This window comes from Ambystoma mexicanum, chromosome 5q, assembly GCF_040938575.1.
Source record: "Ambystoma mexicanum isolate Mex_15411 chromosome 5q, UKY_AmexF1_1, whole genome shotgun sequence".
Lineage (NCBI taxonomy): Eukaryota > Metazoa > Chordata > Amphibia > Caudata > Ambystomatidae > Ambystoma > Ambystoma mexicanum.
Genome location: NC_090933.1, coordinates 128,848,668 through 128,873,727, shown reverse-complemented (window position 1 = coordinate 128,873,727; position 25,060 = coordinate 128,848,668). Strand labels below are relative to the sequence as shown.

Genomic DNA, 25,060 nt, shown 5'->3' with positions numbered 1-25,060 from the left:
CCATGCAAGGAATACATTCATTTTCAAACATTGATTAGCAGAGTCTGCAAATTAAAAACCTTTTGATTAGCAAACGATTAGCAATTTTGTACTAATATAGTTAATGTCACCAGAAGTTATTTGTACCCAAGACCTGAAATGAGCAGCAATATAGCAGTTTTGCATACCGCTGAAATAAGACATTCGTTAGAGGAGTCGGGCATTGCAAATACTTTAAAATTCAACTAGATCTGCAGGTCGGGTGACTTAGTTTCCCTATTCAACCTAAGAGAAATGCGCTCGACCCAAAGCAATGGAGGACAACAAATGTAAAATGCGATTTGTGTACAATGATGCATGCCACTACAAACCTGCTTTATTTGGCACACTGCTGCCACCCAGAGGCCAGCCATGCAAAGTGAAACTTTTGTTTGACATTTACTGCAAAAGTAGGCAACACACATCTGTGTTATACGCTATTAGCAGCCGACAAAGGACCCCAGAGAGGTCCAGTTGGTAAAACCAAACCCTAAAGGTTACTGTGGTATGGACAATGATTAAAAGAGCGGATAACAAGGCTGTGACAGAAGACAGAAGGATAGAGCGAAAAAGAATTACTATCCCTGCCTATTGTGCACTCTCAGCTAGGTTGCGGTGTTACGCCGGTCTAAAAGTGACAGAATAAAAATGAAATGACCAACTTCTATGATATGTAATACATTCGGCCTTGTATGTCCAATACCACTCTCCTCCAGATTGGTTTAAATCGGAAGAGACTGCAAGTAAAAAACAAAGCATTCCAGGGAGGGTTAAGAGGAATCCTGGCATGTATTAATAGAATGCACCGGGACCGTACAACTTCGAGTAGATGTGTATCTGACAGAGTGGATCTCGTCCGATTACTTCTGTACTTGATTACTGGACTGTTCTTACATTCCATTGACTATTGTGTCTTGAACGGTAATGCACAAAATAATTTGCTCCTTGCCTGCTTTTAAAAAATGAATAAATAATGCATTTTGTTTCTGTATTGATTGTCTTACTAGTAATTTAAATACAATTGGAATGATGTTTTTTATAGATCTTATGTATTGTTTTATTAATTGTCTAATGTGATGTTTAAGTAAACCAAAACACAAAAGTAATAAATACAATTCACTCCATAGTTCCTGTCTTGCAATATATCCTTAAGTAATTTAATTACCAATTGCTTCATGTTTGGAGCTATTTCTTTATTTTCCAGTATAACCAATATCTTGGCATTATTTCTTTGTGCATTAGTCTTGTTAAGCTCCAATTGCTCAAAATGCAGAGTTACAGCGGTAAACTTCACTGTTTGAGAGCAAAAATGACTTCTACCGCTTAATTCTTAATTTGTGGATAACTGCTCTGATGTTCTGTCACTTTATACTTGGTTCTCTAGAGGAGAGGTTTGCAAGCTGATAAAATGTGCCTCAGTGACTAAGTGGTTAGTATCCATTGCCTCCTTCATTGTGGCTAAGAGCGTTTTGTTCTGTGACTTCTTCCCCTTTCCTCCACCCTGTCACACCCACACTGAATCTTCTTTACTTTGGTGTATCTGTCCAGAACCCACAATAGTCCGTTCTTGTAATTATTATTCGAAAGAGATAATTGCGACCCAGCTTCCAAGCATCCCCAACACGAGAGCGTGCTCATTAGAGGTTTGTGGACTTAATTTGTCTTTAAAGTGAATTACTCCATACTTTATTTTCTCAGCAAGCCGGACCTGTTGGCGCGTGTCCTCCTATTCTGACTTTCACCAGAACTTGTGAATCTCCTTGTGGGTAATGTGGTGTTTGAGTGTGGGGAAGGGTGTTTTGCATGTTCACAATGAGTTACTACTCTTTTTATCCTCTTTTGTCTGCCCATGGATTTTGTAGGCCACTAAGTTTTCTAAGGGTATATTTTATAATCTGCTCATCTAGTATCCCTTTTCCTTACTAAAAACGGATTTGCCTTTTGAGAAGCTTCCGTCTTCCCTTGGCTAATGCGGGCACCTGTGTTTTATTATCAAAGTATTCCCCAGATCTAGTTACAAATGTGACTTTAAAACCCTCACTTGTACCCGCTATATCACCTAAGAGTCTCAAGGGTGCTTCATTTGGTTTAAAAGTGTTATTTCCGGTAGGTTTAAAAGGGTATATGCATTCCCACTTGTCAAGCCATGACGAGCCGCCCCACCCCTCCCCACCTCTTTCTTGGAAGCTTGTGCAACATGTTCCAAGGTTGTCCATTTTTGTTGGCTTTGTTTTCTTGACTAAATTCTTTTGCTAATAAACCATGCAAGATGCACTGGGAACCCTTTTGCCTCAAATTATATGCTCTATGAATGTCTTTAGGGGTACTCTCCCTTAGGAATTGTTAGACTATTTATTTTTCTGGTCGGTTTGCTAGTCTGGTGCAGGTAAGGCAGCCATACAGTTAAAGAGCAAAGCGTTTCAGCCGCCACTAAGGGTCGGAGCTTACTAGTGCTCTGACCAGGTTATATGCTTTTGTCGGACATTGATGCAAGTAAAGTCTCGGAAGCAGCCGGCATACTTTGAGAAACCTGGATGTGTCTCCATCGCTAGTCCCCACCAATTTGACGTCCAGGTGGTCAGGACACGGCCATCCCTATTGGATCCAGTTCCTGGGAGTGGACCAGTGGGGGAGGATCTCCTGGATGAGGGGTCTTTGGGGAGTGGAAGTGGGACACCGAAGGTTGAGACGCGGTATCCCCTTTCCATTAACACCTGTTACCCAGCGTACCCCATAGGATATGTAGAAGCTCTACCCCCCCACACCCCCTCTTTCCAACAGAAACACTTTCCTACATCGTGACAGACAATGGACTAACATCCAAGCCATTTACCCGACATGTCCCAACACCAGGGTCGGGCACAGTCAGGCAGGGTCAGGCAATTGATAACTACCCGCACCTGACGGCCCTTTCCCTTCCCCACAAGGATAAAAGGCAGAGCACGAAAGCACAGAATGAGCAAGGCCAAACTCACGAGGAAGCAGCTATTCCGGAACGGCACCTCAAACGGAGAAGAAAAGCAACGAGACCTGAAAGGATGACAAGGAAGGAAGTGCCCTTGCCCTTTTCAACCCAGACCTGAGAAGCCTCAGTAAAAAGAATCCTAAAACCGGGATTTCCAACTGGCTTGTGGTATAACAGATGTCAACAGTGCACAGGGGCCTCCCGCATTGATAATACAGGACGGGAGGTACACTTGCTACTGTGGTACCATCCATGACTCCAGAGGCAAGACAAGTCAACTGGTTCAGCAGAGGCGGTGAGTCGGAAGGAGCTGATGGCAAACCAAACTGTGTTGAGCCCAAGGTTGCGAACAACATTATATCAACGTTTGACCATAGAACTTGTGTGTGAAAGCTTGCAAGAACGTCCACTGAAGGACCAGCTGCAGAGTGGTCAGGCGCAACGTGGGCGCTCATTCCAAGGACTCTGGCTGGTCCCCTGTGTTGAAACTACAAGTACCAGGAAGCCCTAGGAGAGGTCGGCGTGAGGAGTCAGGGGGGTGAAACAAGGGCTGAGTCAAACCCCTTGTACAATCGAACATTTCTGACACTTTGACAAAGGGAAAGCTACGGAGAGTGAATCCTGCATATAAGGCAAAGTGAACTGTGTGTTTGGCAAATGTGAACCCGGCTGAGGGATGCTTGCGAATCAAGGTGAATAGGAATACACCCATGAATATTGTGTCAAAGAGTGAACCCGGCTGAGGGTTGTCCACAGTGAATGGTTGTTTAAACTCCTGAAGGTTCCTTTGTGAATGAATGGCCGTAGTGAACCCGATGGAGGCCCACATTGTACGAGGTATCGGAGCACGGTAGAGGGGGATCCGAAGGTGAAGAGCAATCGCCCCATGAAGATTTATTGAAGGACATTTTGTTTTTTGTGGAGTACAACACATCTGGTCCTCTGAGGCAAGAGACTTTGTGTGAAAGACTTGGCCCTGATATTTTGGAAACCAACTGTAACCTCATGCTGGTGAGGCCCAGGAGTGTGCTGTTCTGAGGAGGCCCACCTTGTCCCGTGCTAAAAACGTGGGGAATGGAGACCCCAGCCATACCATCCTGACTTATCATTTTGAGAACACTTCTTTCTTTTCTGATGAACATTATTCCACACCATTTTGGAACTTGGCGTAAAGGATTAGCAATATATTTTTAAGTATAGGCGCTTTTTATTTGACAAGACGCTACTTATTTGATGGTCCTAGCTTGCTCCCATCTTAGATTTAGGTTTAGATTAGGTGTTTGTCACCCATTTATACAGTTTAACAAACACCCTTGAACTATGATCACTTGTGTCTGTCTTTACTGTTGCCGCCATGAGTTCCTTACAATACCCTATCTTCCCAATCCCACAATAACCTTGTTGTTTAAGTGGGCATTGATTGAACACATTTTGGGCATAGAGGCACACCCTGCCTCCTTAAGCTCTATGAAGCAGAGAAAAACAAATATTTAAAGCTCTCACTTACCTGAAAAGGACCTGGATTCTCAGAGGACTTCAGCATTTAGCTTTCCTTCATGTTCCCTATTTTTGGCTGACTTTCAAAATAACACAAAGCTCACATAGACCAATGTCGGTAATCATTTCTTCCTGCAGATTGTGTGGCAGCTTCAACCCTCCGGAATCCTCAGCATGTATATTTCCAAGGGACACGCATCCAGGAGCAGAGGTTATAGTCGCATTGCTTTGTCAGTTGCCCATAAAGGCTTCAAACTAGTCTGCCTCCTTAGTATCCACAGTGGCCATCTTCTATGTTTCTTATATGGAGAGGGTGCTAGGTCAACAGCATAGGTCATAACCTGCCTCAGACTCCGGCCCCCATCTTAAGCCAATCCCCAAGACATTTTTCAGCTGATGCATTTGCAATCATGTAGCCAGTGTTAAATTGGCATCCATAAATCCGGATGATTTGGTTCTGAAAATAATCTTGAGAATTACTTTTGTTTCAATTTAGTGACTAAGTTGATTGATACTTTCAGCGGGTGCGAAGGAGCCAATGTGACAAATTTGTCAAGTTTCTGATGCCGTGGAATGTTTAGTAGTGGGGGGGTGAGGTGACCGATCGTGAAACGCAGTACTTCGACCCCTTCCCCCATACCCATGACCCATCCTATTTCATAAGATTCTCTGATGTCCCAACTCCCCCGTCCCTCTCTTTCTACACAAACACTGGGCAGAAAAAGATGGTGACAGAGAGTAAAAAGGCTAACCCTTGCATATCGCATTGGACATGTCCCACTAATCGGGTTAGGCAAAGTCAGGCACTTGACTTTAAGTGCATACATCTGATACCAATTACCTCTCATCACACGGATAAAAGGAGGAATATAGAGACACACTCTGAGCAAGTTGGAACATGAGTACGATCAGAACTTCTGGGGCGAAAGCGAACGTACTGGAGCAGAGCAACGGACCGAGGGACGAGAGAAACGGGTCGAGAACTCCAGGAGTTGTTGCTTCCAAAAGGCCAAGAAAAAGACGTGGAGAAGGCCAAATCCCAGACAAGAAGATTGCATTGTGTTTGAAGGACGCCAGCAACCCTAATGGGTGAACGGCAAAGACAAAGAAACACACACAGCCGGTGAGTTGGCAAGCAACATGATAGGGCAGTATATGTAAAGGAAAGCTTGAAGTTGCAACAATATATCATACAAATTGAAGGCTACAAGCGTGTGGATGAGACTCGAAGAAAGGCAGACCTGTCAATTAACTTTGAAGTACTGATAGCTGTGAAACCATCCATACTGAGTAACAGAGGGATCCGACCATAGGAAGTAGCCCATTCGAAAGTCTCTGTGAAAGGTTAAATGTTTGTAGCAACACAGTGAATGAACTGTAAAAGCGAAGTGATCCAAATTAACCCTGAGAAAAGGGGAGCATTGAACTTTGGTGCTTATGACATCGAACTACTCGGACCAAGAGACACTGGTGCAAATAACGCAAGAGTTTGGTTTGAAAGGGAAAGTCGAAGTGGTCCTGCGCAGGTCTATAGTAAAAAGCCACGCACATTCGAAAGTCTTCGACATCAAGGAAAAGGTCAGCTGGAAAGAGACTTTAACGTGGAAGGCCAGGCGGGCCTCGAGCCAAATTTGGAACTGCCTTTGTGTTACGAAACGGAGCCAGAGTGTGTCATTCTGCCTACAGGGACCGCATTACTCTGTGCTGTCTAACGTGGGAAGAAGAGCTGACTCTTTATATTTGATAACAGATTTTCCTTTGCATACATATTCTCCTATACAGACTTTGTACAAGAGAGAGCGCAGGCATTAGGTTTTGTTAGTAAAGGCGATTTTGATTCGAACGACTCAACTAGGACTGTTTTATTATTTGATGGTAGACTACTACCATCCTAGCTATAGGGCAAAGTAGGAGTTTCTCCAACCCCATTGAAAACGTCAATAAAGGCTTTACAAATTGTACCGTTTTGTGTCCGTGTCATACTTGCGATACCATTCCTCCCTTACAATTCTTAAATACAAGAGGGACTTCCTTGCCTGAGAGAAAACTAATGAAAACGTCAGGATGTCCAAAACCAAAAAGTCTGTCACTGATGTGTCTCAAAAGTCTACTTCTGTCCCGAACAACTTTATCCAACTGTGAAAGGATGATCTCTTCCCAAAGTAAAGCATTCATGCTAGTTCCAACGAACAGAAAGGTTCCCAGTCTCTCGGCAATCAAAAAGTAATGAAATAAACCATGTTCATAAGTATAGGATTCCAAGGCTAGGATCGTGTTCCTTTCCTCTAGACTTCTTCTTTCATGCCTTTTGGGTTTATGAGCCCTGTATCATTTTAGGTAAATGTCACTCAACAATTCCCAAGGATGCCCTACTTAGATTCACAGTTCTCGTATTTCCAGCAACTTGGCACACTTCCCTACAAAGCATATGATTATGTCCTTTTCACTTTCAGGGTCCTTAACTCTCTTCTTCGCAACTTATGTGGGTGCGGGTCCCAGACTAGCAAGGATCTCAACATCTTGGTTTAATCTCCTGCCAAGCCGTTGTCCTCTCATGGACTGTATCTTTCTCTTGCAGGTTACCAGACCCTGTTCCTTGTTACTTACACTCTGCCTGCATCCAGGCCCTGCTCTCTTGTACAGCACACATAGGGGATACCTTTCCCAGTCCTATTCCTCTGGACTTGAGTGGGTGTTTATTTTCTTCAGCTTGTGTTTTTTCTTTTCTTTTTTTTAGCTCCCTGGAGGATTTTGTTCTCAAATTGGGGGTTTGTTCTTCGTGCTACTCACTCCCTCGGTTCATATTTCTAACCTGTAGACTGTCCTTGGGGAAATCTGTGGTGGCTGCTGAGACTATAAAAGCATCAGAGGCTTGCCCATGCAAACTCATACAAGGTTCACTCATAATCGTCCTCCAAGAGGTGTGTTGGTCTTAGCAGAGTGGAAAGGTGATGACCCCATTGTAGAGTAGGTTTTGTCCAAAGAAATGGCCAAAAGCGTGGCATCTGAAAGGCATGGTCAATGAGTCTGGATCTCTGCAAGGCAGAAGCTCTTATGCCAAGTGCATTTCTGCAGTAGAATTCAGCCTTGCTGGGCACTGTTGGTGACCACACAAACTGGCCTTTTTGACAAACTATCTAATATGTAATTTTAAACACTTGTTTACTTTGATGTTACAACAAACGGCTGCAAACTGGTAAAATAAAGTGGACTATTATTCACTTTCACTGTCCCGGGTCTATCCTTGAAGGCTCTACTAGAAATCCTTTTTCTTTTCAATGCTTTATTTCATCAAAAAGCAGATGGACATCAGCACAATCAATTCATTATCTTAAAACAAAAAGATACAAAGTGCTGCAAAAGATAAAATAAATAGTTAAATAGACAAACCTTCTGTACATTTTTCTGGCTTATTCTCCAAGCGCACACCAGGTATTTTTTACAAGTTGCGTAGACTATAAAGACATCGGTGGAATTGGTGCAAACAGCCATTCCCTCTAGAATCGTGCGGCTCCCTCGAGCCAGAACCAATGGCCTCAAGTAGCATTTTTTTGTTGGCAGATTCACAGGATGTATAAATAAAAAAGGAACCAGAGTTTCACTAGGATCATCACATAATGGACATGTTGTGTGTATAGCATTGTTCCATTCGATACACAAGCTGGCAATTGGGAGGATCCCAAAACGGAGTCTAAAATAGTCCTCTCTTGTATTTTAGATTCAAATACTCCTTATAACACCCGATTCATCTTTACACTCCAGTAGCAAGTCAGGACTGAGAATCCTCTACTTTGGACCTAATGTCGCAATCTCCCTTGAGCAAGGATGCTGACTTGCTTGCTACCTTGGCTGCGCTAGTTATATTGCTTGGATTGGTCCAGCACTCTCCTAAGCTCAAGGTAAAACACACTTCCTTAATGTGGGCAAACCAGATGAATTCTGGGTATAATAGTTTCAAACCAGCTGCTGCACCAGGTTCACACACATTAATGCAAGCTTATCGTAGGAATAGATCGATTGCATTTCATAGATTCCATGCTCACTAATGCACAAGGGTTCTATTTGGGTTATGGCCTAAGTTAATGGATCTCAAATTGAGCTTTTTTGTATACATCTGCTAGTTTACTCTTTACCCCATATATTCCCAATGCACACCTCTTTACATGACAAATATTGGTGCTGATACAACTAGTTAATTGGCGCACCATAGCTCTCCCTTTCTGACGCACTGACGCACTGGAATGGTTACTTATAATCCAAGGCAAGCGAAAAGCCTCCAAACCACAAGGGTCTGCTTGTGCACATCTCAAGCCCATCATGCAACCACAGACCACTTCTATCTAGCGCCATGCATTTCCAGGTCTAAACAATTACATCATGTCAAATGCTTAGCTGTATAAAAGTTGCACACTTCTATAATTTTCTTTCACAGTGATATAGTATCAAACAGATGATAAAATACACTCTTGCCTACCAATGCAAATGCACTCTTTCACCATCACCAGGGTGCAACATGTGCACTTGCTTTCTTACAAACAGACCAATGTCTAAAGACTAAGGTCTTGTGACACCCAGGTGTAGTCACAATATGCTAACACTTGGACAAGGTTTAGGCACTCTTAAGACTTCTATGTTGGTGATGGATGCAGTATAAATATTGGATAATGTAACCAGTGTTTTGTGTGGGGGGTGATCGCCAGGCCAAGTCTTAGATGGCAGCTATGTCTAGCTCTGGCCAGAATGATGCTCCTTCCTCCAATAGCGTGTGTTGGGGCAAGGGAGTTGGAAGAAGACAAACCTTGTGCACAGTCCTTCTCAGGCACTGCTTTTTGCTCTTATTCATCCTTCTGTGACTAAGTCACTAGTGCCCTACCTCCTTTCTAGGGATTTGGACACAATCTTGGCAAGCACTACTCTTGTGTGGTTCCAGTTTGGTCTCTTTCAACAGGAAAGTTATTCAGTCTCCATGGGTGAGAAGCTCAAAGAGGACATGCAAATGCAAACTTTTTGGCTGCATTAACCAAGCCCTCTCAAGCTGCCTGTTGGTGCTTCGCTTCAAAGTCTTTCTTGGCCAAATCCGTGTTAGCTTTTCAACCCTGCCAGAAGAAAAGCCTGCCAAGAGCAGTGCACAACAGAGAAAGCAGCAGACTTTTGTGAAGACCCTCAGTTCAGGGTCTTCTGCAAAGAGAAGAAATACTGATTGTTCCCAACCAGAAATGTGGTCACTCCTCCCAATTCGGAGGGTAGGTTTCCCCTCTCAAGACTTCGAGATCTTGTCGTATTTGGCTCATTTGATAGTTCCTTCCTCTTCCTTTGTCCCATCCCTCTCCCTCACCTTCTAGAACTCCCCTCCGCTGGTTGTGGAGATTGGGGCCATTGTGTCTGCCAAAGCCCACAGACAGACGGGTCATGACTGATTTAGAAGCTGCACGTTTCAATTTGAGCGTTCGAGACCACCCCTTCAATAAGATTGTCGATCCTCATTCCAATCTGCCTTCAACAAGGCGATTGGCCAGCTGCTATTGACCTGAAAAACGCACACCACCATATGTTGCTGGCCCTCACACAGCAAGTTACTGTGTTTTATTGCCAGCGAGTCTCATGTTATATATTTATTGGCAGTGATTGACACATGCAGTACAAGCTGCTGCATTTTGGCTTTTACATGCCCCTGCCCAATGTTCGCCAGGAGGATGGTTGGCGTTCCTGCATTTTTATGCCGGCCAGCTATACACATTTGCCATTATTTAATTTTGTTTCAGAGACCTCGGTCCCCGGTGCGAAGAAGCATTCATGTGACCGCTCTTAGTCAACCGGGGGACTGTAGATCAATGTGCCAAGACCACTCTGATTTCATTGCAGGGGGATCATCTTCGTTAGCCTTATCTGTGAAACAATGCAGGCTTGAGCCTGCCTTCCTTAGTGTAGGATAGAGGGTACTGGTCTTATGGTGGGTGGTCGATTGCTTCAGCACCAAGAAGGTAGCGCCAACATATGATCCTAAAATGTTTGCTTGCTCCAGGCATATCCTTTTTAGGTGGTTCCCAATGCCATGATTCATATGAAATTTCTCCATGTGCAACTGGCCTCCATTCGGTGCCCAGAAAAGGACCGTTGGCCTGCCCTTATCTTGATTCTCCACGGGATCCTTTCAGTTTTGACTGGTGGACAGTGGACAGGAATTTCTTGGGGACGGGGAGTGCATGTGTGCTGGGAGTTGGGGGGGGGGGGGGGGGTAGTGGGGGTGAGTGGGGGGAAGTCGGGTGGTTACCTTAGTACCTCACCCTGTCTGGTGCCCTTGTGTTATACATGAGCAAGCAGGGGTCGGTCTCCAGACTTGCTGTGTTGCCTCATGGTGGATCTGTGAGGGCATCTCCCATTATATTGATCTGATGTTAAACACCATGTTTGGAGGCCCTCCTTAAAGTTATACCCTTTGGGTTTGCTCTACCAACAGTCACAAGAATGGTCCCTGAACTTTCCCATTCTGGCACAAATGTTCCAGAAATTGATATCTTTGCCTCGAAGGAGAGTGCCAAATGTGAAGTGTATCCCCCTTTGGTGCGCCTACACTCAGGCCACTATGCAACACCTGCTTCCATTCAGCAACCTTCAGCGCTGTGCTGTAATTGTGAAGTACTGCACATATTCAGACAGACCAGTCATGATTCGGCCAACCTCTTTTAGTTCTAGGGCTGTGCAACTAACAGTGGAGGGACCAGTTCAGGTCCTGGTAAGAGCACTCTCCTGTCTCTATAGTGGGTGAGGTGAAGTGGGGTGGGGAATGTTCACAATCTCTCTATCCTTGAGCCTGGTAATATGGATCCTGATTAGATGGGTTATCTAATCCACTAAGGTGAACCTTGAAATTGTTTGGGTTGTCCATTAAAATTCGAAGAGGTTGGAGTTTAAGAGCAAAGGGTTTCGTTCTGCCTCCGAGTGCTGAAGTTGATTCATGGCGTTGTTCAAGTTTTGGGAACAGGTATCGCTCAAAAACTATATTCAGCAAAATATTATACCAAGAGGTTTGAGAATATTAATCTTTCCAGACTTCGTACACAAAGATGACCAGGACCTGGCAGCTGACTGGGAATCAAATGTCACAGTCAGCTCAGAGAACATGATGAAAATTTTAGTTCAACACGCCGAACGTGAACATGTTCGAGTAGTCAAAGAGATAGAAAAACTCAAAACTGAAATCAAAGAAATGAATAACCCGGCGAGTTCGAAAGAAAAAAACTTCGCCAAAATGAATGAGATCCTGGTTGAATACCAGGACGAGATCAAGTTGCGCAAATTTAGAAAATTCTATAGAGATGAAAAAGACTACCTGAATGATAGAGTCTACACCTATCAACCTAAATATGATGGGGATTTATCACAAATAGCCACACCAACGGCATCTCCTGTCACATCGGATACAGATTCAGAAACTGATACTACTACTAATCCAAACCAAGAGGGAGAACAGGCGAACGCCGAAGGGTCTCGCCATTATCGACGAGGCTTCCTAGCTGAGATCAAAAGGTATAAGAAAGGCAATCAATCAACATACAACTTGCAAAATAAACAAGTTCGCTTTCAGAAAAATGTCCCTTTAGGACGCAAAAATCTTCCTACTCCAACAACCTCAAAGGAGGAAGAGGAAGAGGAGCAAGGAGGAGAGGAAGGGAGAGATACAAACAAAAGACTCACCAGATCCAGTTCCAGGAAACCGATACCCAAGTCTATACTAAAAGCCTAGTTGTCAATTTATCTGACAAACACCTCTCACCTCAACAGCTTTCTGTTCTTAACCATGGGCTTTCCTTTGCTCCAGTTGCCAATTTTCGAGAAAACTCAAACTCAAAAAATTCTTTCATAACAAGGATGTAACGTTTAGACCGTTGGCACAACTCCCTCCTACTAGCTCACAAAGTATACAAGAAATCGAAAATATCCATCTACTCCATAACCTTATGGGGCAAGACTCTAAAAGTTTGTGTGAAATTCAGGCAGAACTTGGCATCCATCAACGAAATATGGACATCACGGAACACAAAAACAGATCCAAATTTTTGCCACCTATCACGGGAGACAACGTTATTGATACATTTTATAAGACAATTACCAAAGAAATTCATAAACACATTGATGGTCTCCAACAGAATTGCAGCAGTAAAAAACAGAATTTAACTAAATTGGAACGAAAAGCACTACAAGATATCTGTGAAGATAGTACCATCGTTATTAAGGAAGCAGATAAAGGTGGCAATATTGTCATCCTTAATAAATCAGATTATATCAAAATGGCAATGGAACACCTTGCAACACCAGGATGTTATAAGACACTTACGTCCAACCCTACCACTCAAACTCTAAAAGAATTACAAACCCTACTTCAATTTTGGTATAACCAAGGTCTACTATCAGATGAGGAAAAAATGTTTCTGTTGACTGCTAAACCACTCATGCCAACGATCTACTTTTTACCGAAGGTTCACAAACCCTTTCTGACTCTCCCACAGGTCAGACCAATTATGAGTGGTCAAGGAGGTGTCACGGAACCACTTGCAGACTATATAGACAGCAGTATCAAACATTTGGTACCTGAGATTCCAGCATACCTTAAGGACACAACGCACACGTTGCAAATACTACAAGGGATCACTTGGAAACCTTCTTATTATTTAGTGACTTTGGATGTGGCATCTTTATATACTTCTATCCAGCATAAACTGGCCTTGGATACGATTGACTTTACCTTTAGAACTTCTTCTGCTTCTCATTACACACATGTTCAGATGATTAAAAGCTTCCTAGAATTTACTCTCTCACACAACCAGTTTCTCTTCAATGGCAACTACTACTCACAAAGTAGGGGGATTGCAATGGGGGCTAAATATGCGCCCTCTCTGGCCAATTTATTTATGGCCTACTTTGAGGAAAGTTATATCTTTCAGAATAATCCCTACAAACATCATATTATCAGTTGGAAAAGGTACATTGATGATGTACTGGCCATTTGGGATGGCAGTAGAGAAGCTTTTGAAGCATTCATGCTTTATCTTAATGAAAATACCTTTGACATTAAGTTCATAGGCCACATTGACCCGTTTGAAATTACGTTTCTAGATTTGAAAATCCAAATTGTCTCTGATACCATTGAAACTTGTACGTTTAGGAAAGCTACAGCAGTAAACTCCATTTTACACGCCAGCAGTAACCATAAACATAGTGTCATTCGCAATATCCCTAAAGGTGAAATACTCAGAGCTAAGAGAAACTGCAGCCAAGATGAAACATTTCTAACAGAATGTAAGTCTATAGGACACAGATTTCGGGAAAGAGGGTATCCAATATCACTAATCAGGAATACAACCAATGCAGCTATGCAAGTACCCAGATCACAGTTATTGACCGAGAAGCCAAAATTAACTCAAGAACAATATCCGACACATGTCAACTTCATCACCAAATTTTCCAGTGATCACAAATTCATTCAGTATATACTACAAAAGCACTGGCACATCTTGCATTTAGACTCTGATTTGACACCATATATCACGGGTCGACCGAATATCATTTTCACCAAAGCTACCACTTTGCGAAATATTTTGAGTCCCTCTTTCCTCAAACCTGATCCTATTGGACAGGATAGCTGGCTTTCTACCAAGTCCAAACCAATAGGCTTCTATAAATGCGGCTCTTGCAATTTTTGTTATCATGCCCTAGCACCAACCCAAACTTTTAGTTGTCACAATGGCCTCCAAACCAAAATATTTGACTTCATCAATTGTAGAACGAAATATGTTGTTTATGCTATTATGTGTTTGTAAGAAAGTGTATATTGGGAGTACGATTAGAGAAGTACGCTTCAGGATCCGGGAACACCTTAATCATCTTAGTAGTCAGGACACAAGACTTCCCCTGGCCTCCCACTGGCAGAAACATCATCAACTGGACAATACTAAAGACATCAAATTTATTGGATTACAACACATCAAACAACATCAGAGAGGTGGCAACAGAGAAATGACCCTACGGCAGCAGGAAGCAAGAATGATCTGCAAATTACGCTGTTTATCGCTTGGTCTGAACCAAGATTCCGAACTTAATGTGTTTTTATAAATCAGGAGTCGGTCTGGTGGTACAGTAATCTAACTTTGTGGCTTCCTTCAGATTACTGGTATGACTTGCAATGCATGCAGATTTCTATAAATGTTGAAAACTTTCAGACTTAGAGGTTTACCACTTCTGTTCTCTGACTTGGTAATTCTTGAGGATCCAAACACACTGCCTAACAAGAACACACTTGATTATTTATTTTTGACTTTGTCACCCATGACATGTCCTTACACACATTTTTTATACATATTTCTTATATCAATAGTACTAAAAGTACCTTGCCTAACCCAATTAATACTACAAGATACAAGTGTGATGGCACCCTTACACATAACTTATTTACTGGCTCCCCAGCCCAAGTTACATACTATAATAGATTTATCTGTTGTATTGTTACCCGCAACAGCTAATCTTCACTTTTTATACCAATACTTCCAGTTCCTAAAAATATATTCTCTTTTCAGCGGGTAACTGATTATCCAACACCTTCAAATAAAACCCCAGTGCTCGGTGCCTGTTGGCAATAATTTTCCTTTATACCATAAATGTGGCACCAACTCTCTTTGCGTTTAAGCCAACATTGGCTTTCAATATCTTTGCACTCTTTTAGTACTAAATTTTTATCAGGTGCAACAGTCTGTGCAACACGCACCTTTTTTGTTAAAAACCAATTTGAAGCCGATTTGGAATATGTATCAGTTCTCTAACATGTCATATTTTGTTTAATACTTTTATATTAAACAACCACGAGTTTTCACTAGCAGGCACACATGTTAGCTCTATTGTCCCACCAGATGCTCCATTCACAACTTTGAATTAGCACTTCACGGAATGACCAGCTTTTTTCTGCCTTCCGGCTTGGTTCGTGAGCCTTAGCAACCAGGTCAGGTGACTACGTCACCTGACTGACCCTGCAGAGGTTACTATAGTAACCCCTCGTAACTGCGATTGTATTCAGCGTTTGAGAAACTGCCTGCCACTGAGCACGTCTAATTCACAAGCCGGTAAGCATTTATTTTCGCATTTAGCAACTTACACTGCTCGCATTTAAATCCATCTCACATAAACACGGTGTTATATTCATTTTACAGATTACGGCCAGATATCCGGAATCAGCACACCCAACAAGAACCTGTTTACTGCATTATTGCCACACCAACGGCATTTCTGCCGAGCAATATATCACGACCTGTCTAGAAGTAAAGGTAATAACTTTTTGCCTTTCATTTATTGCACATGATACTAACAATAGGTGATTATATTATCTACCTAAGCAAGCTTTTCTCAATAGACTAAATACGCTCCATTTGCTTTATATTTCACAGTACACTGAACTGACCAGTAACATGCTTTTGGAACCGTCCGTTGCTCCATTCTTTTCTATAGTTTGACAGAGAACAATTACAATAAGGTATGCTTCATTTTTCATAGCCTACATACTTACCTTTAGAGTCATGTTATGCACGCAGTAATTTAAACAATATGTTTTTTTCTTTTCTTCTTTTCTCTCCCACTTCCAATTGCTCCTTGCTTTGACACCTTTACCCCCCCCCACCCCCCCCTGGCAGGTTTCTAGAATGAATACAGTTCAGGATTCAGCATCAGCACTATAGCCCAATGTACTATATGTATCTATATGCCCTGATGACGACCTCATAGGTTGAAACACGTGTTGGCATTTTCTCGCATTTCCTGACGGCATTTTCTGTATTTCTTGATATCTGTGGCATTTTCTGCATTTTTTGGCATTTGTTTGGCATTTTCTGTATTTTTGGCATTATATGCATGGACTTTGTTTTGGACACTGCCCGGCAGGACACTGCCCGGTATTTATCTGTTTTTAGTATCAAGCTTCTCACATGAAATGTGTACCCATGTGTACCAAGAATGTATCATTTGTTTTTGGGGCACTTTAAATCAATATGTCCTAGTATTGACTTGAGGAATTAAAGCTGGGCTCTTTGATTTACTAAGCAATTGCACCATAAATCAGTTGTGTCTTTTTGTGAACACTCCTCATCCACTCTGTTCAAACTTATCACACCTAGTGAGCATACAACAGGTAACAAGCGCAGCCTGTGCAGATGGTTACCCCTTACAATTAGTTCTAGGGCTGTGCAACTAACAGTGGAGGGACCAGTTCAGGTCCTGGTAAGAGCACTCTCCTGTCTCTATAGTGGGTGAGGTGAAGTGGGGTGGGGAATGTTCACAATCTCTCTATCCTTGAGCCTGGTAATATGGATCCTGATTAGATGGGTTATCTAATCCACTAAGGTGAACCTTGAAATTGTTTGGGTTGTCCATTAAAATTCGAAGAGGTTGGAGTTTAAGAGCAAAGGGTTTCGTTCTGCCTCCGAGTGCTGAAGTTGATTCATGGCGTTGTTCATTTTCTCACAAACTTTCCTTTGTCCTCGTGTATTTAGCTGTATTCCATCAGTAAAGCAGCAGATAAAGCTTTCTTTAGCCTGCTGATTGGTGTCTTGCATTCCTTATTGGTACTTTTGAGTGGTCTGACCACTCCAAACAGGCTTTCATGTGCATGCTGTTGGGGAGGCACACTACCAGCTGCACCTCCTCAGTGGTATTCTTCCTTTCCTCTCCTTCCCTCAGAAGCTTACTGTCTCCAGTGCTCTGGTTCTCTTTAGACTGGACTACTGCAACATCCTCTTTCTAAATCTGCATGCTTCTACTCTCCACCCTTTGCAACTCATCCAGAACAGGACTGAGAGACTTGTCCTTGCCCTCAAGCCCAGGGATCGTATCTCTCCAGGACTGAAATCTCTCCTTTGGCTCCCAGTGGCTGCGAAGATTGTTAAAAACCTTCTGCATTGTCCACAAGGCCTGGAGCCGCAATACCTTCAATTCTCTTTTCCTAAATACCTGCCTTCTCGAGCTCTTTGCTCATCCGCCTCCAACTCCCTCAGGGTCTGTCAATTCTCCAACAAGTTGGTGGTAGATCTTTCTTCGGCTGGGGCCTCCCTCTGGAACTGCCTCCCTGAAAATTGAGGAGAATCCTCTCCAGTTCCAGAAGAACCTCAAAACCTTTGTCTTTGCTTCTGCTTTTTCTCCTCCTCTCCCCTGCTGACTTCCTGGCTGAAACTGCATTGGTTACATGGCGACTTTCCGATCTGGGGCCAAGTCCCCTCCCCCGCCAGTTGCACACCTGCACTGCCTTCCTGGAAACCCCTGCACTTGGACTGTTTCTGTATCCCCACAGTCCCACCACCAGCACTTGACACCTGATGTCTGCACTTTCCCTTGCACTTGCCACCTGCTGGCCGTATTTTTATTTGTATTGCCTGTTTATTCTATTATCCCATGTACTGCACTGTCCCCTCCCCCCTGCACTCTCCCATTTCCCCATTCCCATGAACTTGCACGATCTGAATGAGACCTGGCCTAGTATGATCGTCGTCGCTTACCTCTGTTCCCTCTCCCTTGTCTCGTCGCGCCTTGAAACACTTGTGTATAGGTGCGTTTATAAATGCCATATATCATATGATAAACTAGCACCAATTTCTGCTGGAAGTCATCTACAAGGCAGCAACGTTGACTTTCACATGTTCTGTCAATACGCACTGGCAATGAGCTTGGGAATAGATGCACAGTTTGTGTAGGCTATGCTGTAAAATCTGTTTGTTTAAATGGGAGTATTAGGGCTTCCCTCCCCCTCTTTCCAGGGATTCTTAGGTCACCTATCATAAGAGCCTGGAAAGGTGAAAGGGTGTACCAGTAAGATATTTATATGCAGGGAAGAACATTACTCTTTTGATCACAAAAGAACATACAATGGATATCAGATTAGATGGGAAGCAGTGGGTTTCTTACAATGGGGTGATTTTGAGTGACTGACCAGGTTATGGATGGGAGTAATTGGAACGGTCACCAGGGACAATATCTAGGTGAACATTCACATAGATTAAGGACAATCAACATTAAACATTTTTAGGTGCAGGTAGGCGGTATGGCCAGCTGTTTTAGGGATGTGACCATGATGGATGAAGTGCTAGATGCGAGAAATTCATGGTGACAAGTAAGACAGACACGTGATCACAGTTCAAGAGTGTCTATTGAACAATAAATGCTGTATGCAAATTGCAAAAACGCCTATTCTAAACCTAAATCTAAGATGAGAGCAAGCGTCAACCATCAAACGAAAAATAAAGCAGTCCTAGTGGCATTGTGTCAAAATAAAAAAGGGCCTCTGCTAAGAAACCTATTGCCAAACCTCACAACTGATACAAGAAGGGGTGTGGGATACTTCTCAAAAAAAGGAAGAAATGTTCTCAAATAATATGTCGGGATGCAGTAGCCTGGGTCTCCCTTCTCCACGTTTTGTACACTGGGCAAGATGGGAGCTTAAAGCACAGTAGTCTGTCTTCTCCAGCACCAGACGACAGTTCCAGTGGCATATCTCAGGACACACTCTCGGGCTTTCCCAGCACGAGCTGATAGTTCAGCTTTTAACCCTTGAGCTTTCAGGGCTGTCGATGGCTAAGTTTCATTTCACTTGAAAGTCTCTTGCCTTTGAGGGTCTGACATGTTCAAACAAAAAAAGAAAAGTTCCTTTTAATCAAATCAAGGTTTGTTCCAATGTTCACTGGGTGATAGGTTCACCTCTGGGGCCCCCCCACTTTTCTGGGCGCTGACCCTACTTAATTGGTTTTCACAGTTTCACGTAGGGTGTTGACTTCACCCAAGGGCACCCCCCTTTTGGGCGCGGACCCTTCTCAATTGTTTATCACAATATACCACAGTTCCTTTTATCAAACATATTTTGGTGATGGATTCACCTCTGGATCTCCCTCGGTTGGGCTCAGACCCCTGCCTTTTTATATCCTTGGGTGATGGCTTCACCCCTGGATCTCCCTCGGTCGGCTCTGACCGCTTTTGCTTTAACAGGATTCAATTCCCTTGGTTTCTCAATGTTCCCTTTAACTGTGGGATTCACTTCCCTTCCTTTCACAATGTTGGTAGATCAAAGTCTTTCGATTGTACAGGGATTTTGCTTTACCCTCTGTATGGCCACTTTGACCTATTTTTCAGGCCTTCCTGCAGTCTTCTTGTACTTGTAGTTCATCTTGTATGCAAATGAGGCTCGACCATGGTGTCTCGAGTTAGCATCCACGTGGTGCCGCTTTTCCTCTGCAGCTGGTCTCCCTTTCAGACTTTTAACAGTTCATTCAAAGTTCATCAGCTTTGGTTCAAAACTTGCCACTTTGCGATTCTCACTCATCATAGCCTAGTTCTTATCGGTTTTTCCTCTCGACTCACCGGCTGTGTCAATCCGCTTGACTGTTGCCTTTCTGGAGTCAAGACCGCTACCACTGGCGGGGGAGCTTCCCTCAATCCTACTTATCGGCACAGGTTTGCCCTCTGTACCGTTGACATCTCCTGCAGGACACTTGGGCTCTTGTTCAGTCTTAGGCTCTCTTCCATGAAGGCTCTGCAGGCCTGGGACGAAAAGGGCAAGGTCGCTTCTCTCCTCGCCACCCTCTTGCTTCCTGCCGCCTTTCTCCTTCTTTTGAACTGCCGCGTGGTAGCAGTATTATCGTGCTGTCTGCTGTACTTCCTTGCTGATCCTGTACTCTCTTGCTCCACCTTTTATCCCTGTGGAAAAAAAGGAAGGGCTGTCAGGTGTGTGTAATTTGTAAGTTGCCTGACTTTGCTTGACCCTTGGGTTGGGGTCATGTTAGGTAAACGGGTTTAACATTAGTTTGGTTTTGTTCACAGTTCATAAGTGTTAGTTTGTTGTCTTGGGTGAGTAAAGGTGTTTGTGGCGGAAAAGAGGGGAGTTGGAATGTCAGAGTATCCTTCGGGACGGGATAGGGGAGGTTTGTAAAATGGACGAGAATGACCAGGATTGTGAACAGAACATAGGGGATGGTGGGAATTGTAATTGTGGGTCACTTTTTGACTGGGAGTTCAGAAAGTGACAATCAAGTATTTGTATTTTGTCTGAAGAGGTTGGGAGTGCAGAAATACTCAGAGGGAAGGGAAGAAAAATGATTGGGATTCTGGGAGAATTGGTTCTCAAGGCTAACAGGGTTCATAGTTGGTGTATCAGTGTGGTCTGGGTGACAGGAGTTTAAGGGAGCTCCTTTGGGCAGAAGGGAGGTAGCAGTGGAATAACCAAAGATAATCTCCTGGATTTCCTCCTTCTCTTCTTCTGCTGTAGAGTAACACGCCTCACCTGGGGCATTCCCCTGAGCATAACCCTGGGCTCTCCTACCCAGATGATCCTCCCCCCATTGGTCCACCCCGAGGAACAGGATCCAACAGCAATGGCCTTGTCCTGGCCACCTGGATAAAGGGATTCCTGGGCTCTACTCTGGAGAACACCCCTAGGTTTCTCGAGTAGAGTAGAGTCAGAGAAAGTGAAAGACAGAGGCAAGTTGGAGGCGAGGGGAAAATGTTAGCTTGAGGGCAGATGAGGTAAGTTAAGAGTACCTCTGAAGCAGGGAGGTAGGCTTTCAGTTTGGTTTTGAATAAATCGGTGTGGATGATTTCTCAGATGCCAAATTGCTCAATATAATGACTCTTGCACTTAACAGTCCTTGTCCTCCAGGCAACAGCCTCCTGGTCCCTCTCTGTAGTTTGATTCCCCAGTAGGGTGCCGACTGAGAAAAAGGACATTCATACTGGGAAAGTGGGTGGGGCGTGGGAACATCCACATCATTCTTTCCTGAACCTTTTACATTTTTATTTTGCCTGGCTGCTTCCTGATCGCCGCTCCTGTTGTCCAGACATTCCATGAGTCTGGAGGAAGGGGGACAAGGATTAACAATACAAGGGATTCTATGGCCTTACCTAGGAATGTCTGCTAATCCTGAGCCTCCACTTATTACAGGCACAGCCATGTTCCAAAAGGTGATTTTTATGTTGGATCACAGCAAAGGGTTTGCCTATGTTAGTTGGATTGTTTTCTGCCTCTGGTTAAGAATGTAGTTCAAGGCTCTTCTCGACCCCACCAGTGGTTGTTTTGGTCCCCCTCTGCCTGCTAACTGTGCAAGTAACACCTTCACCAATCTTTGTAAATGTAGTGTGCTGCCATCCTGTCCGTCGAAGGTCCAGTCCAAAGCCTCATGGCAGTCTTTGGCCAAGGCCATAGCCCAACATGCCATTGAACCTCCATAAACCCAACCGCTTTAAGCTACCACCAATACTTGACATGGCTCAACAAATGGTTTACATTAAAAAGGCCCTCTTTAACAGTCATTTTTCTAGCTTGTGTGGGCAAGGAAAGTTATTCACAGCAACACACAAATATGGGTTTTGTCAAATGCCCCAGCCCCACCACCCCTTTGTTTAGTGCCCTTATAGTCCACACCACCTCTATGCTATATGCCCTTGGGATTATGGGGTCATGTTCTAACATATTGTTCACAACTCCTAACCCTACTCCTTCCTTTTCCCCAAAAGGAGTTGTCTCAATCACACCAACATGTTTGACTCCTGCGGGAGTGCCTTGGGGGGCCTTTTTAATGTTTGTCATGTACTTCCTGCACTACATTTCTATCTATCTGCATATTTATTGAGCGCCAAAGCCCATAGGCACCAGGGTGCTGCAAAAAAACAAAACAGAAAAGAGAAAAGGGGTAAAAGCAGACCAAGCCTACCTAAGCAAATAATCTAGTTTTCAGATTCTTCCTGAAAGCAAGATAATTCTTTTCTTTCTGCAGACATTCAGGCAGTTCATTCCAGGCTTGAGCCATAAGAACGGGAAAAGATCGACCTTTACCCCTAGTTCTCTTGAAGCATGGGATAGTAAGGCACTGCATTGGAGGAGCGAACATTGCACATAGGTTTTAAGACTTCCAATTTCTCCTTCAGGTAGGAAGATGCATTTCTGAAAAGACCTTTATGGCCAAGTGATAATACCTTAAACTGGATTCTGGCGGTGACTGGGAGCCAGTGAAGTTCTCTACATACCCCTCCCTGATTGCGGGTCCATCCGGGCAAAATTTAAAACTGCTCGGACTGGTTAGTTTTGAATTGTTTTTAAGCTTACCTAAACCGTCCTTGCTTGCCCCACCTAGTAGGGGGTTGCAATAATCTAATCTGGGTAAAAAAAATGCTGCAGACTAATTTCTCATAGTTTTTCTGGGTTACCAGGGGGCAGACCCGTCTCAGTACCCTCAAATAGTAGTTTGAATTTTAAACTACATAATTAGCATGTTTATCCGCATTTAGCGAAGCCTCTGTATGGGTGCCCAAGGTTTTAACTTTGTCAACAACAGAGATGCAGCCACCATCTATATTAAAACTCTTATAGACCAGGCCCAATTTTTCTCTGGCCTGTTTTGATCCAGAGACCATAAATTCAGTCTTGGACGCATTTAAGCATAACCAATTTGAGCTCATATTCTCTTTAATAAGATTGCAGAGTTTGTCCAAATTCTCCTGATCTACTTAATAATTTCCACTCGACTCCATGGCTAACTGGAAGTCGTCGGCATAATTTGTGAAAAAGGCCCACAATTTTTCTATTTCGTTGTGACTTGATGTAAAGATTGAACAAAGATGGGAATAAACAGGCCCCCTTTGGCACTCCACAGAAAATTGGAGCAGGATCAGATGTTGCATCCCCCCAACATACCCTGGAGTTGGGACCACAAAGAAAGCACTCCATCCATAGTGTGGCTTCATCAGAGAAGCGACCTGTGTCACTCAATGTCTTTAACAACCCTTTGATCTAAAATTGATTTGTTTATTAGCGCTTATACAAAGGTGAAGTGCTTGGAAGCGCTTGAAGGTGGGAAGGTAACAAGGGAATAGAGTAATCATTCTTATGTCTTGAAGATGGTGAAATATCTAAACATAAAAACTTGCATACAATGACATTTCTCATAGTGCAAGTGCATACAGATGAGACCAAGCTCAGGAGGGGGGTTGGGGTGATAAAAGTGGAGGGTGTTAGGACAGACAAAGTAACTGGTCCTAGCACATTTAGGTCATGCATAAGTACAGACGGCGGTGCAGAGACGGGGGGGGGAGAGACAGTCTGCACTGGGTAAGAGGCTTGAGGCTAAGGATAAGTCTTGCGTTTCTGTTCTGGAAGAGTTGTGGAGGACAGAATAGAAGTAGGAAGATTGAGAAAGAGGCTGTTGCAATAGTCCAGCCTAGAGAGAACCAGGACTCTCTGGTAATGAGCCTCTGGGGGAAAGTGAGAAACGGTAGAATACCTCTGGGGAGGTGCAGTTGGACTTTTTGGAGATGTCTGCGATGTGAGAAGAGAAGAAGAGTGGAGTCGAAGATGACCCCAAGAGTTTTTGCCTCATTGGTAGGTGAGGGCGCAGGGCAAGGGAGGCAGACCAGTGGGAAAGCGGGAGCAGAGGTCCCAATGAGGATGATCTGTCTTACTGGCATTCAGGCATAGATCGTTGGCAGCACACCAAGCCGGAATTGTGGATAGACCGTCAGGGATGAGCGAGGAGGAGGCCGAGGGTAGCCTGAAAGAGAGCTGCAGGTCAACCGAATAACACTGAAAGTTAGAGGTAAAAGTAGAGATCCTGTGGGCCAAAGGGGCCATGTAGGTATTGAAGAACTAGGGGGCAAAGGTTAGATCCCTGGGGGACACCACTAATAGAGTGGTAGAGGAGAGAAGGGGCCCGAGTTCCACCTGTGAGGGCCGGTCGGAGAGAAAGGAGGCAAGCCACGCCAGGGCCTGATCTGTGTTGCCCAGGGTATCACTGAGACAAGTGATCAGGATGTTGTGGTTTACCGTATTGAAAGCAGAAGAGAGGTCAAGAAGAATGAGGACGGAGGGAGAGTTGGAGTCAAGATCTGAGAGCAGGACTTCATGGGTGTTCAGAAGAGCAGTTTCCGTGCCTATGGATGCTCTAAAGCCAGAATGATGGTCATGGAGACAACCAACAGATTCAGATTGGAGGGTAAGTTGAGTGATGGCCAGCTTCTGCAGGAGATTTCCCAGGAAAGGGGTGATGGAGATAGGGCGATAGTTTGACGGAATGGATATGTCAGCAGAGGGTCTTTTGAGCAGAGGGTGCACAATAGAGTGCTTGAGAGGAGTGGGGAAAACTCCAGTGGCGAAAGAGAGGTTGCAGAGGTCGGCCAGGGCTGGAGCGAGAGTTTCAATATTGTCTGGGCAGGGTCCACCTGCTTAGAGGAGGCTTTCATAGACCAGACGTGTCTAGAGAACTCATCGGGTGTGACAGGGGAGAGGGAGGAGAGGTGGGGGATGGCCAAGGGGGGACGAAGAGATGTTGGTGCATGGGGGTGGGGGGCGAGCAGGATGTCCTGTGTTTTGGTGGTGATGTGTGGCCACGACTGAGCAAAGGACCTGGGTAGGTGTAGTAGAGGATGCACCTGTGGTGGGGTGGCCAGTTCCTTGCAGACTTGCAACAAGAGTTTGGCTGTGTTAGATGCCGCAGAGATGCTGGCTTGAATATAGACTCTTTTCTTGGAGTGGATGGAGAGTCTATATTGCCTTTGAAGAAGGTGGCAGGCCAG

At 44.0% G+C, this 25,060-nt stretch overlaps 1 protein-coding gene and 1 long non-coding RNA gene across 2 annotated transcripts in view; both read left to right on the top strand.

Moving 5' to 3' along the window:
- Positions 1-25,060, top strand: part of CTDP1 (CTD phosphatase subunit 1) — a 1,764,689-nt gene that overhangs the window by 827,558 nt on the left and 912,071 nt on the right. The gene's annotated exons all lie outside the window — the stretch shown is intronic.
- LOC138497294 (uncharacterized) lies at positions 15,553-16,517 on the top strand. The gene is made up of 4 exons (XR_011278559.1): positions 15,553-15,591; positions 15,679-15,792; positions 15,913-15,998; positions 16,156-16,517. It is a non-coding gene; the product is annotated as an uncharacterized lncRNA (long non-coding RNA).